Below are 12,778 nucleotides of genomic sequence, written 5' to 3'. Positions count from 1 at the left end.
AATAGTAAAAAAGCAAGAAGACACTTCAGCTGTGAGAGAGAAGAAAAATCTAGGTTTGTTGATTGTCTCAAGATCTCCACAAGCCATCAGTATGATACAGCCCTGACAAACGCTCAGAGGGGTCTAAAGGCTTCAAGTCCATTTCAGGGTAGGGATGCTGATTTGGGTTTCAGCTTGCTGCTTTCACATTGTTGGAAGGCCAACCATCAGTTACTGCTTAGAGACAGTACAGGGAGCTGCTCTGTGCTCCTGGCAATTCGTTAGCTGATTCCAGCTGATATTCAGTGATTTTGCAATGACTTTATCTACTTTGTCGCAGTCTGACCAGTTATGGAAATGCACCAGCCCTACAACTGGAGGCAGTGGCACCCAACCTGCCTTGTCAGGTGACAGAAGTGCCAGCGGTGAGCGCTCCCTCTCCCCGCTGGCTCATGCTGGGGAAAAGCAGCAGTTTGGGACAAATTACATTCACCTGAACCCTGGCAGCAAACAGCTCCTTAAATCAGACAGCCACCCTGCAAAGCAAAGAGGTCCAGGTTAGTTTAAGGCTTATCCCACAGGACTGACACAGCACGGAGCAGTCGTGCTGTCTGCTCCTGGCTCTTCCATGGGACATGTGGCTGTGCGGTGGGAATGCTCTCGCCATGCGTATCGGCTCTTGGTGAGCCCATCCTCATGGCTTCAGCACAGTGCAAAAGGGTTGGCTTGAACTGCCCCTGCTGTGTTTATGGATACGCCTTTACCTTGAATCAAACCAGAAGTATTCCCACAGTCAAGCCCAGCTGAGGAGAGATTAAGGCTGCTCTTCATTAAGACCTTGAAGTGCTGTTTGCAGTTTCCAGCTCACACCCTCTGCCATACTGTAGGCACCCCTATGAGCACTGTTTGGCTTGAAAGTAGGTGAAGTGTTCTAGCAAGTATGTCAAGAGTTAGCTCATGGTCAAGATTCAGTCATGTAACTGTGTAGACATACCCCAAAACAAACATAAATCTTTGTCTTCCTCATGGCAAGGCAGAGCAGGATAACTGCTTCAGCCTGAAAAGCTGTAAGACAGCAGATTTGGATGTTTCTTGTCTTGCAAATATCAAACATTCAAAAATTGTGCCTTCAGAAATTATGAGACTGGCTTTAAAATCTTGAAATCTTAAAATTAAGGCTTTGGAAATCCCTTTTATTTTGTCTTCTGTTTTTCCTCAGCCTCTCCTGAGCCTGTCTGCCCCTAAAATCACATTTTAGACCTTTTGTTTGCAGCTATGAGCACACAAAAATAAACTAAAATATGAAAACTCAGATTCTCACATGAGCGGCTCTCTTCAGGAGAAGTTTTACAGAAATGGAACGTCATGGAGCTCACAAGAAACTCTCCCTTTGTATTTGATAAAGCTAAGGCCTGAGTTTGGTTGGAGTTTGCACAGCTGGAATGAGGATATAGTTGGGATTTACAGAATTCTTGCTGAAGGAAAATATCTATGGAGTGTAAAAACAACAGGCATAGATTACCTGAAAGGAGGGGAAGAAAGTGAAGAGGTCAGAGGTGGCTACAGTTTTTGGCTTGTGCAGAGCAGCACATGCATTTTTAGTCATACACCAGGGAAAATACTGCAAGACTCTGAAATTCCCCTTCCAACACCCACTCCCATAAAAACACAATTTATTTTTTTTAATTTTTAAATTGTGTTATATAGGATTTTTTCTAATGATTTTAAATTGTTTTAAAGAATAGGATTCACTACTGTTTCTGCCTAGTCTAGGATTGTCTCATATTTTAAAATGTTTCATGTGATTGTTAAACTGGCAGATCCTTGTTAGTTTTAAAATATATTTCTAAATAAAATCTTTAAAAGTTTAGACATGTTGTTATCCATTGTAATTAAGTGTAATTTGAATTTAGCACATTGTAACTTCCCTTTATATCCCTGACATCTTTATGATATCAAGACTCTTAGATATATTCTAATACTTCTGCTTAACATTTGCTTGTTAATTTGTTTAAAAAAATTAACTATAAGAATCTTTTTCTATACAGGTACAGAAATAATACAGCAATTTAGATATTGAACATCACCTGTTCATTTTTTCCTAAAGAAACCCTTAAACTGAGTCATATAAAACACCATCGTAATTTTCAAATTTTCTGCTGCCTCTTTAGATATGACACCAAAATATATAACATAACATGATGTTCCAAATATTATCATTACCTTGATAGAGTCTTCTCTAACATCAGGGATCAGGGGCTTCATAATTTAATTCAAGTATATACAATCATCAGCATTTCCTTACTGTAAAAGCTCAGACATTTGACCTCAAGGAAGAAACAGATGGAGGTACTTCATTGTCAGTAGTACTGTCAACCCATAAACTTTCACTGAAATTTGAAGTCAGTTAAACTATGTAGGTTTTATGCTTCTTGCTAACATCAGGAAAAGTTTGGCAGTTGCTATTAATCGCTGTTTGGTAACTTCAGTCTTAATTATACCGGGTGTTAGTAATTTTCCCTCTGTCAATTGACATGCTAACGTTACACTGTTTTATATACAGACTCCTATTTTTGCTTTTGAAAAAAATGCGTGGGACTCATCTCACTTCACTTCACCCTTGCAAGGCATTTACACTGCAAGGCTGACTGTTTTGTCCCTGTAGCGTAGAGCAAGTGCTAAATAATGGGGGTGGGACACCCACACACCTCTCATGGCTGCTCCCGCCGCTTGTGTTAGACATTTAGGTGAGCATGGGACAAATTCTTCTCCCATCATTGACTGACTCTAGATAACTCTGGCTGAGTGCGTGATATTTATCATGGATTTGCTTACCTAAACAGTAGTGTCTAGTGCCATTAAAGATGCCCTGATGGTTCCCATGCTAACGAGGCAGGAAACATTTAGGGCATCTGAAAAGGCACTAGACACCTAAGCATAGGCAACTGAGTCCCATCCTTGGGCAGCCAACTCAGGTGAGGTGAGTGGCCCCCTACTCCATTCCACATGACTGGAGCAGCTCCCCTACACATAGTTTGAGGTTTAAGAAGAGATTTTGTGTGCATCGGAACTGCATCTCTGTGTGCAGCTTCAGCCACCACGGAAAAGCAGCACTCAGGAAAACAGTGCACTGGATGTTTCAAAAACGTGCAGCAGTGTTATACGAGGATTTTAGACCACTGTAGAATTACTGCAGAGGAATTGCCTTTATTTCCAGCCTAGATGGTTTCAGGTCACAGTAGTATCAACCCATCCACTTTATGTCTTCTGCCCACAGATGGGGTGCACCTCTGACATCGTGTGCCCAGCTTTGTCTCACGCATCACAGGCTTTGGCTACACTCAGCCTGGCCTACCCTTGGGCAGCCCTGTGAGATGTGTCCTGCTGTGGTGGCAGGACCCAGCCAGTGCCAACAGGCCGATGCCAGTGCCTCTCCTCTTCCTCTCTTTTCCCCAGAGGGCTATCATCAAACCCATGTTTCTGGGTTGGGAAACTCACTCAGGTGACCTCATATGCAGGTTGCAGTGGTCTTGGAGGAACAAAGCAGTATCCTGTCCACACATTAGAGCTCAGGGCTCTTCAAAGCACTTGCAGCCCATTCCCAAATCATAGGCAAGATTGCATATCCACAGAGGACAGTTCAGTCCTCCTCATCCCCCTTTCTCTGCCAACAGATGACTGTGTTATAATGCTGGTGCACAGAAAGCAAGGTTCACCCCTTAGCAGTTCATCTTTCCTTGCCTGCAAAGTAGACAAGCTGAGCACATTTCGTTTCTAGATTGCAAAGAGAACGATGATGATCTTAGAGAGAAGTTGCCATGACATGTACATCTTTTCATGTCAACAGGGTATCAGCTCTTCTGCTCCTGAGCAAGCTGCTGCCTGAGTTTTCTCTCAGCTGTGTTTCTGACTGAGCAGTTTCTCTGTCTTTCTCTTTCATTGTTAGCAAAAGTCTTAATCCCAGAAAAGGTCAGAATCCTACCCCGACTGACAAAAAGACTAATCTTGGAATCTGGATGTCTACAATTCTTGGTGAAGTCTTTTAAATCTTTATAATTTAAAACCCCTTGAGCTATTCTCAGAGAGGTGCAGACATCTGGTTTATCTCAGCCTCAGGACTTCTGACTTCCCGTAACAAGTGAGTTTTTTGTGGGAATCCTTCTCTGCCTCGGCAGTCAGACAACGGGCCGTACGTCACAAGCGATCCTGGTTCAGGCTGGCTCACCCATCCTTCCTTCTCCTATTTCCTTCTTTTCCACTGGAGAAAGTCAAAAGTATTTGTGTGTACTCCTTAAGCTGCTGTCTCTCTGTATCCACATATTTTCCAGAGGAAAGTCAGTCTCTCTCTTCTTTTCACTAGAAATCCAATGGGACGTATTCCTAAATATCAAATCAAATCAAATTTCTTGTTAATTAAAGGTGGGCTTTGTGTTGTATTTTCTGACCAGTTTGTATTTCAACTTCTGCTGGCCTCTGGTTCTTCCAGTTCAGAACTGAAAATACAGTATTGTACGTTCGTGGGAAGGATCTGGGGGCTCTGCGTCCACCTTGGGAAGCAAGTTATTTCACTTTTGTGAGTAGCTCAGATAACATAAACAGAATATATCATAGAGCAAGAAGTAGAAAAGGTCTGCCAAATAACCCAGATTAGATAAGAAGAATGATCTGTGCCTCCTGTATTTGTAAAATTGGCTTGTATCTCCATAAAGATTAATGTAAATAGTAATCCTTTCTTTAAAAGGCTCAGTATGATCAGTCCTGTTGGTGTTAGCAGTCTTCGTTCAGTATGTTTCTGATCAAGAACTTATGCAAGATAAATAGTAAACAGTAATTTTGCAGCTTGGAGTTTTGTGAAGCTGTGCAACTGATTTATTTCCAAAGGAGGTATTGTGGTGGTATGTCTTTGTTGCTTTCTCAGTGGAGGTTTCCATTGAACAAAACTCAATTTTAAGAGGCTATGAAAGACTCCCATTAAGCCTAAATTGAACAATATTCCAGTAGAGAACATACTTCATAAAAGTAGCTATATGGATGTAAAATCAGTTGTCAGCAAGACCGTATTCTCACTTGAAATCTTTTCTCCATAATGCTTTCATTTTTGAAGTGTATGCAATACTTCATTTAAAAAAGATATTTACTGGTATTATCTGGTTTATTTGAACAAGACTGTGTGGCAAAATGTTTCAGTTGTTATTATTCTCATGTGTGCTAGGGAAACTGGGCTAGAATAAATTATTATTATGTGAGTGCATAATGATTTGGAAACCATACACAGAGAGTAGTTCTCAATAATAGACCATTAAGTGCAGTTCTGCAAGTGTTTTTCCTTGTTCTGGTACTATTCAGTATTCTCACTGGCAGCTTGGATGAAAGGTTAGAAAGTACACTTAATAAATTCATAGAGCAGAACAAGCGTGTTGGAAGCAAGGCAATTGAAAATGACCTTGATAAAGTAGCAGAGTAGCCTAGAAAATATCAGCTTTCCAGCAGTTAAATTAGAGCAAATGCAGAACCGTACATATAGCTTGACATAATCAGCTGCACGTAAATACAGATGGGAAACAACTGGCCGAGCAGCAGCTCTGCAGAAAAGCCTCAGTGTCATCACGATCCCAAGCTGAGCATGCACCAGTGATGTTGTGCTACTGCAAACAAGACCAGCGTTATTGTGGGCTATAGGAAGGAGAGTAATAAAGCATAAAATGTAATTATTTTGCTCTGCTCAGCACTGATAAGGCCTCAGTGGAAGAGTTTACCCACTTGCCGGAACTGCAGCTCTGGATCCAACAAGAGAGCGAACTGGGCTCAAGGATCTAAACCACATGGGCCTGCAAGGAAAGGTTAAAGGGTTATTTAGTCCAGAGATGAGAGGAGGAAGGGAAGACGTAATAGCAGCCTTCATATAGCAATGGCTGACTCTAAAGAGGAAGAGATTTAGCTGCCATGTGTGCTGTCTGTACAGGAAAGCAGTAATAGGCTTAGATCTCAACAAGGATGATTTAGTATAAGCATCAGGAAAAAAACGTAAGTGGCAAGGAAAAGTGGAGCCCTGGAGTAGGTTGTTTAGGGGGAATTCATGGAAACTTCAGCCTTGCAGATGTTTAAAAATAGGTTAGACAAACACCAGCAGGCATGGCATAGGTCAGGCAGGGATGGGTGAAGTGATCTCTCAAATTACCTGCTAGCCCTATTCCTTTCATGTTTTCAATCTGTGTGATAATGATAAGGATAATAATTATACATGCAAAAAGTACTTCACATATGTCCACAAAATGTCAGGGTATGTAACAAAAAACTTAATATTAGTTCTGGAATTTATTGTATGACTTCTGTATTTACATGAGATTGAAGCAATTATTCTAATTTTGCCAGTATTGATTGAAAATTACTAGGGTCTGATGGCTGTGTGAATGCTCTTTGTGAAATAAATAGGCAAACATAGTCAGATACCTGTGGTAGGATACGAAGTAGCCATAAGAAAGTTTGGTCTTCAGTCTGGTTATAGTCCGTGACGAAAAGATGGACACCTTTTAAAGATTCCCGAAGGAGTCGGTGAATCACTCTCCAGAGGTACCTCTGCCTCTCCTTCTACCTATTCTGCAGCGAATATATATTGGAGGCGTATTCTTGGTCTTTCCTTTTCTCAGTCTGTGATACTAAAAGTTTGGTTTTCTGAGAACCAAAGTGCCCGGACTTCACAGAGGACTATCTGGAAAAAATATAATTGGCACGAAATCAGTGTAGATAATCTAGTGGTCTTTTCTGACCCTCAGTTCTGTGAAGCCCATTCAATGAGTCATTTATGAAGGATTTAGAGTTGCTACGATTAATAGGTGTTATCAATACATGATGGACATGACCAATATGTGTTAGAGGTAGTTCTACATCAAACTTACGTAAGTCATTTATTAATCTGTTGGATTATTACTTGTTAATTGTTTATTAATCCTTTAAATTGTTTACACTGTGTCTTGTGTGCAATGTCTGTGAGAGACAATACAGCACTTTTAGCCAGAAAACCTGCTATGAGAAATATTCTTTACAGAGATAATATTTTAATGAAGATTTTAAAGTACTAAGCTGTGGGACACTGAAAGGGAAAATTAATAATATTTTTAAAATAATGGTATGTTTAGTCCTGGATAATATTTTCAGAAGCATGCAGTATAAGACACCTTTCTTCCTTATAAGCATCCTGTGGCTAACAGAGAGACTGTAAACTTTATCCCAAATCTGTTATTTATGAAACATGTGCTATTGCCTGATTTAAAAAAAAAGAAAAAGTCTCATTTATAGGGCTTTTTAAAAATTGGAATTACGCTCCAGCAACCAGTGATGACTAGTTATTGTTCCTTTCGTCAACAGGCAAGATGAAGGAGGTTCTGGCAGCTTACCATGTCCCGGGCTCTGCAGAGTTAAGTGAGAAGTGCGCCCATTCTAGCGTGCATCACATCGCATCTTGGGTCTGAAGTGCCAGAAGGATCCCAGCGCTGCAGACTGAGACGGCTCTGAGCACCTCAGTACCCCGTTTCTGACAGAACCCAGGGATGGCAAACTTACATACCAGTATTACCTGTCTGGGGCAGGTTTAATTTTATAAATTAAAACCATAAACTCTATGAGTTTCTAGACCATATTTGTGCTGTTGAGGATGATCTGCTCAGATGAACAGTTTTGCGTCCATCGGAGAGACAGGTTCTTCTGCTGGACCAGAAGATGACAGTGGACTGTATATTGTAACTAATACAGTTTGTAGCATCTCCTAGTGCAAATAATTGAAGAACAGGTTGCAAGAAGATCCTGTAGGGAGTAAGACATGCTTTGTTTTGATCTACAGATTTTAAAAAAATGTTTTGTTTTTTTAAAGATAACCACTTTTACATAACACTATGTGTGCAGTCTATGTGCAGCTCTTCACTGTGGCTTATCTATATTCCAGAGATGATGAATTCCTTGTGGGACACCTAAACCTTCTTAGATTTGTGATGAATCCTTAAATTATGAGCCTATCATGAAAAACTAGAAGGGGAAAGTTCCAGGGCTTTTATTTGACTAGATGTCTCCAATTACTTCCTGTTAGTGTCCTGAAAGGAGGAGGGAAAGGGCAGGAAGTAGAAATAAAATACAAAAAAATACATTGCATTTCTTTTTTGGCTTATGCACCTGTCTGAATGTGTGTTTGATCTCATAGCCAAGGGGAGAGAAACAGCTAAGTTAGCTGAGTCCTCACACGAGAGGTCTGTGTTTTGGGCAGTATTTGCTAATTTTGTCTCTTGCATAGCTATAGAAAAGAAGGAATATGTATATGCCCCACCATATGTGAAAAGGACATACTCGCCATTCCTTTATTTATTTTTGCTCTTTCAAAAATTAAAGTGCCAGTTATTTGGAATGCTGTAGTCTGTGGTCTCTTTCCATTTGTTTAGTGAGATCCTTTCAGCAAGATCATTCCCATTACAGTGTAACTGCATGGTGACCACAGCTTTGGGCCTGTATAATAAAGATCTAAATTCAAAATTTTGTTTCTCATCATTTTCTCTACTTTTATGTTGTATCTGCAAGTCTTTGCTTGGAATCCTGCTTATTGCTGATCACTGTTTAGAAAAAGATTTGGCAAAAAATGTTAGAGAGGAAGGTGTTTGTATGGTTGGACCTTGTTCTCCTTTGTATCGTTATTTACAACAGGTTAAAGCGTGGAGGGATACAAAATGTTAGCAAATCAATAGTGATGCATAAATGCAATTTGCACACAAGGCCCCAGGACAATAAGGAGATCAGGCTCGTCACATCCCAAATTTGTGGCCATACTAAAGTATTTGACATCTGATCTCTAGTAATCCTGGAAAGGTAGGGGAGGAAAAAGCTGCAGAAACTCTGAGTCTAAGCTGGCTGTGATTTGCTGTGTGTGTGATACATTGTGCTGAGCATATGTACAGCAACATTTAAAGGCCAATTAGACTTTTTCCTTCCTCCTTCTTATTTTCTTCTTTGAGGATGAAATTTTAAACTGTAAAAATGTTCTTCATGTAGCAATTAAGTTTGTGTGAGCAAAGACTGCATATTGCGTTTCAAAAATGAATGTGGTCCTGACAAGGCTACCCTAGCCATGCTGCAGCCGCTGACACTATGGTTAGCTTATAGCAAACACCTCAGTTCCTGTCAACAGAGCATCCCCAACCTTTGAAACCTCTTAGTCCAGTATCGCTGTTATCCTGCCCCTTACGCAGTCGCATACAGATGGCAGAGTGCTCACCGCTGTGAAGTCCTCAGCGGTGCTTTTAAGTGTGAATGGGGTCAGACAACAGCGTCTCAGTGCAGCTTCCCCATCAATTTAAGCTAACTGAAGGCTGTGCTCCTGCTCACAGGGAGCAGTCCTCTCTTCCCCTTCTGCCCCGCTCGCTCCTTCCCGCTGCCTCCCTCGAAGAGCTGCGCACCGGTGAGGCTTCCTGGTCTGACTGAGAACGTCCCCGTGTAAGAGTTCAGCTCTTGTGCCGGCTCTGACACCGGGGAGAGGGTGGGAACAAACACCTTCTTATCAGAAGTTTAGTTTTAGGTCAGCGCACACTGATGGAGGAACCATGCCTTCAGGTCCCTTTTACTGTCAATTAACTGATCTTAGTACCTAAACATTCTATTTAAACATACTGCTTTCTTATGGCTAAGGAGTATTCCTTGATTCAGTAGCACTGCAAAGAAAATAAATCACTGGAAATGAATCCATAGAAAAACAAAAATAATAACACCTTTAAAATTATCCGTCAGTGGCAGTATTTGAGGTACAAGAAAGATACATTGTCGTGAAAGGAATACATTCTTGCCATGCAAATTACTCTGAAGACCAAAACGTTTTCAGAGAAACAGAGGCGAAAGCCATGTGCTGTAGCAGTGCCGGGCAGCGCGAGTCTCCTGTGCTAGCAGACCTTTAGCTATTCATGAGGTGTGTGCTCAGTATGTGGCCAGCTGGACCCACCAGAACTGTAGATGCTTGAGCTTGACCGTGGCACCATTTGAATTTGAATGTCAAAACGAATTTCCCCAAGAGCAGGGCTCGTTTTAGAGAAACAGCTTTTTTGTCTGTGCCTTACCGGGGGCTGCTGGAAGCTTAACCCATCCTGTTGGGTGAACTTTTCTGACGAGATGTGTGACTGTTGCCCAACTGTTGAAGGAGTGACTGAAAAACAAAACACAACAAAATAGGCAAACCTCTCAGAGCGCTGGTGAGGGCAGAGGTTGGGGCTTTTTGTTCTTTGGATGAATTCCCTTTTGAGAAGCCTGCCTGTGCTTTCCCTCGGCATCTGGACAAGCCCTTCTTTGTGAAGGAACATGAATATGGAGAGACCTGCAGTGCACCCGTCTCTTCAGTCAGCTTCAAAGGGAAGTTTCAAAAGTCTTTATTTTCTGGCAACTTTAAACATCTGAATCGGGGTAGTGCATGCTTTACAAACAGTATTAGCTGACTTTGATGACTTGGAGCAATTCAATATTTGCACAATTAGAACAAATACTTAATGTGGACTATGTGGCTTAGCAGGCAAGAGTGTTGGTTTTGCTGACGGAATGTAGTATGTGAATATGTAGTTCACATTCAAGTAAGATGGTCTTAAGTCATTTCCTTAGCAGACAATAATCCATTCCAAGAATAAGAACATCTGTTCAGGGTCCAGACCTGAAATAAATAGTAGATTTAGAGACAGGTCTTTTGTCCAGCATTGTTTGGGTATTAGACACCCAAGAAACAGTTGACTCTTCAGGTCACAGCTGGCATTTTGGTGACAAATTATAAGCATGTCTCTGCTATGGCTGGCCACCCTACCTGTGACTGCAGTTCCGTTCTACTGCCAGTCTGCATCGCTGTGATAGCACGAGCTTTTACAAATCTCAGTCTGCTTTAGATTGCTTACAGTTACATTCCCTCATTTTTGAACTATGTGTGTGTGTACATGCTGCTGTTGATTCATACTATTCATACAAGGGAAACCCCCAAATTGTCATTTATTTGTTAGTTATTACTCAAAAAAGCCAAAGTTTTTGAGAAACTATGACCATATTTCATAAGCAATTACATATCTTTTTAAATTCTCTGTTGCAGCCTTCATCTAGAAATGTCCAAATACTTGACAAATACTAAATAAGGGAGTCTCAGAGAAGTTTCCAGACAGCACACATTTTATTCTAATGTAAAAGTAGATAAACTAGTCACTGGAGAGCTAAGTAACTTCACTGATATTTCACAAGAAGCTGCTGCACTGTGGACAACAATAAAAAAAACCAAACTTTGTAAGAAAGCCAGCATCTTGAAAAGTTGTTAGCACAATTCTTCTCACTCCCTGTTGAGTTTTACTTCTATGCAAGGTGATCCCCTCTCTCAGCAGCTTCACTTCACCTCAACTTCTGCAGGAGCTCTGTACCTGCCCTCTCTCCATCTTGCAAGAAATAATTAGGTTGTATTACTCTATATGACATTATTAAGGAATCTATATGAAATGCTCCCAGGAATGGCTGTGAAGGGTCATCTTCATACTTTGTGTTGGATGGGTTCTTGACCAATTTCAAGGCTGTTGTCTTCTCTGGCTTGGCTGGCACCTTTCCCTCCAAGCGATAAATGATGCTCCTGAGGTCATGTCTGGTTTTGAAGTTACTCTTTGCTGATGAAGTCAGAGGGAGAGAGCACGCTTCTGGCTACATTATAAAGAAGGAGACTGTCTGTGGTGTGTCACTGGGCTCTGCACAAGGTCCTCCATAGGTGGTGATGTGCAGCCGCTCCAGGTGTCGGATACGAGGTGCAGAGTTAATGAAATACTCGCCATCAGTTATGAGTTTATTTCCCAGATGTTGTCACTGTTTTCTTAAACCCCAGGGCAGAGCTGGAAGCTGAAATGATGGGCAGAATTAACACAGCGCTCATAAAAGTCGATAGCGAAGCTGACTAGGAAAACCCTGTCCAAATGAAGAATTTCCCCTGTGATTGCTTAGGTTAGAAGAGGAAAGGTAGCCAGGCGCTCTCTCACAGACAAACTTAAACGATGAACTGTGAAGTCAGAAAATTGCAAAGCAGCACTGAAAGTGTGCTGTTCACACCAGTTCTGCTTTTCACCAAGGCTCCCTATTGCCAGCACAGGGTTTTAAAAGACTTTCTACCTTTTTATCACTACCACTAAAAGTAAGCAGAAAATGGTTTGATCAACTTGAAAAGAAAAAACAGTGTAAAGAAAAATAAGAATTGCCACCTTCCAGCTTACAGGGAGACAGGTAGATTCCGTATTAACTCAAAGAGCTGGATTAAATGTCCCTGACTTTAGAAGCAGGAGGCAGCAGTTGCTGCTGGCTGTGGGAGCCATGTCCTGCCTGACCGTCCTGCAGCGAGCTGCAGCCAGAGCTGCAGAAGGCTCTGCCCAGCCATGGCCCCGCAAGGCACATTTCAAGGCAGATGAGCTTTGGCAGGAAAGGGAAAGCTTCTCCTAGCTGATCGTTACTCCTGGGGACAGCACAGCCATCGTAGTGATAGCAGGCAATGAATGGGAACTGAACTGAAGCTAGATCAGAATGACCCCAAGCTCTCTGTTCATCTGACCACAGACACCTTTCACAGCTACCACCCTCAATTTGCTCCAGTATTCACTCAGTGTGTATGCACTAGAGAGTTCACGCTCCGTCTCCATGGGAAGCTGGAAGTGTGGAGCTCTAACCATCAGTGGATGTCAGGAAAACAGCAATTTCAGTTGTACCTGTGGCAGTCAGCCAAACAATGATGTTTTCCTTAAAACCCCAAATATGTAAGTTGAGACGGAACAAAATAAAG

At 41.6% G+C, this 12,778-nt stretch overlaps 1 protein-coding gene across 4 annotated transcripts in view; it reads left to right on the top strand.

Annotated features, from left to right (window-relative positions):
* SCAF8 (SR-related CTD associated factor 8) overlaps positions 1–12,778 on the top strand; it is a 168,056-nt gene that overhangs the window by 93,503 nt on the left and 61,775 nt on the right. For 2 of the 4 annotated variants that reach the window (XM_075748368.1, XM_075748366.1), the window contains exon 21: positions 7,345–8,494. The exons of the other annotated variants lie outside the window; for them this stretch is intronic. The gene's annotated coding sequence lies outside the window, so the exon portion shown is untranslated. Of the gene's footprint in view, positions 1–7,344; positions 8,495–12,778 lie in introns of those variants that run through there. 4 annotated transcript variants of the gene reach the window in all.

This window comes from Balearica regulorum, chromosome 3 (assembly GCF_011004875.1).
Source record: "Balearica regulorum gibbericeps isolate bBalReg1 chromosome 3, bBalReg1.pri, whole genome shotgun sequence".
Taxonomy (NCBI): Eukaryota; Metazoa; Chordata; class Aves; order Gruiformes; family Gruidae; genus Balearica; species Balearica regulorum.
Note: the sequence above shows the minus strand (reverse complement) of the source record. Positions and strands in the feature narration are given on the sequence as shown.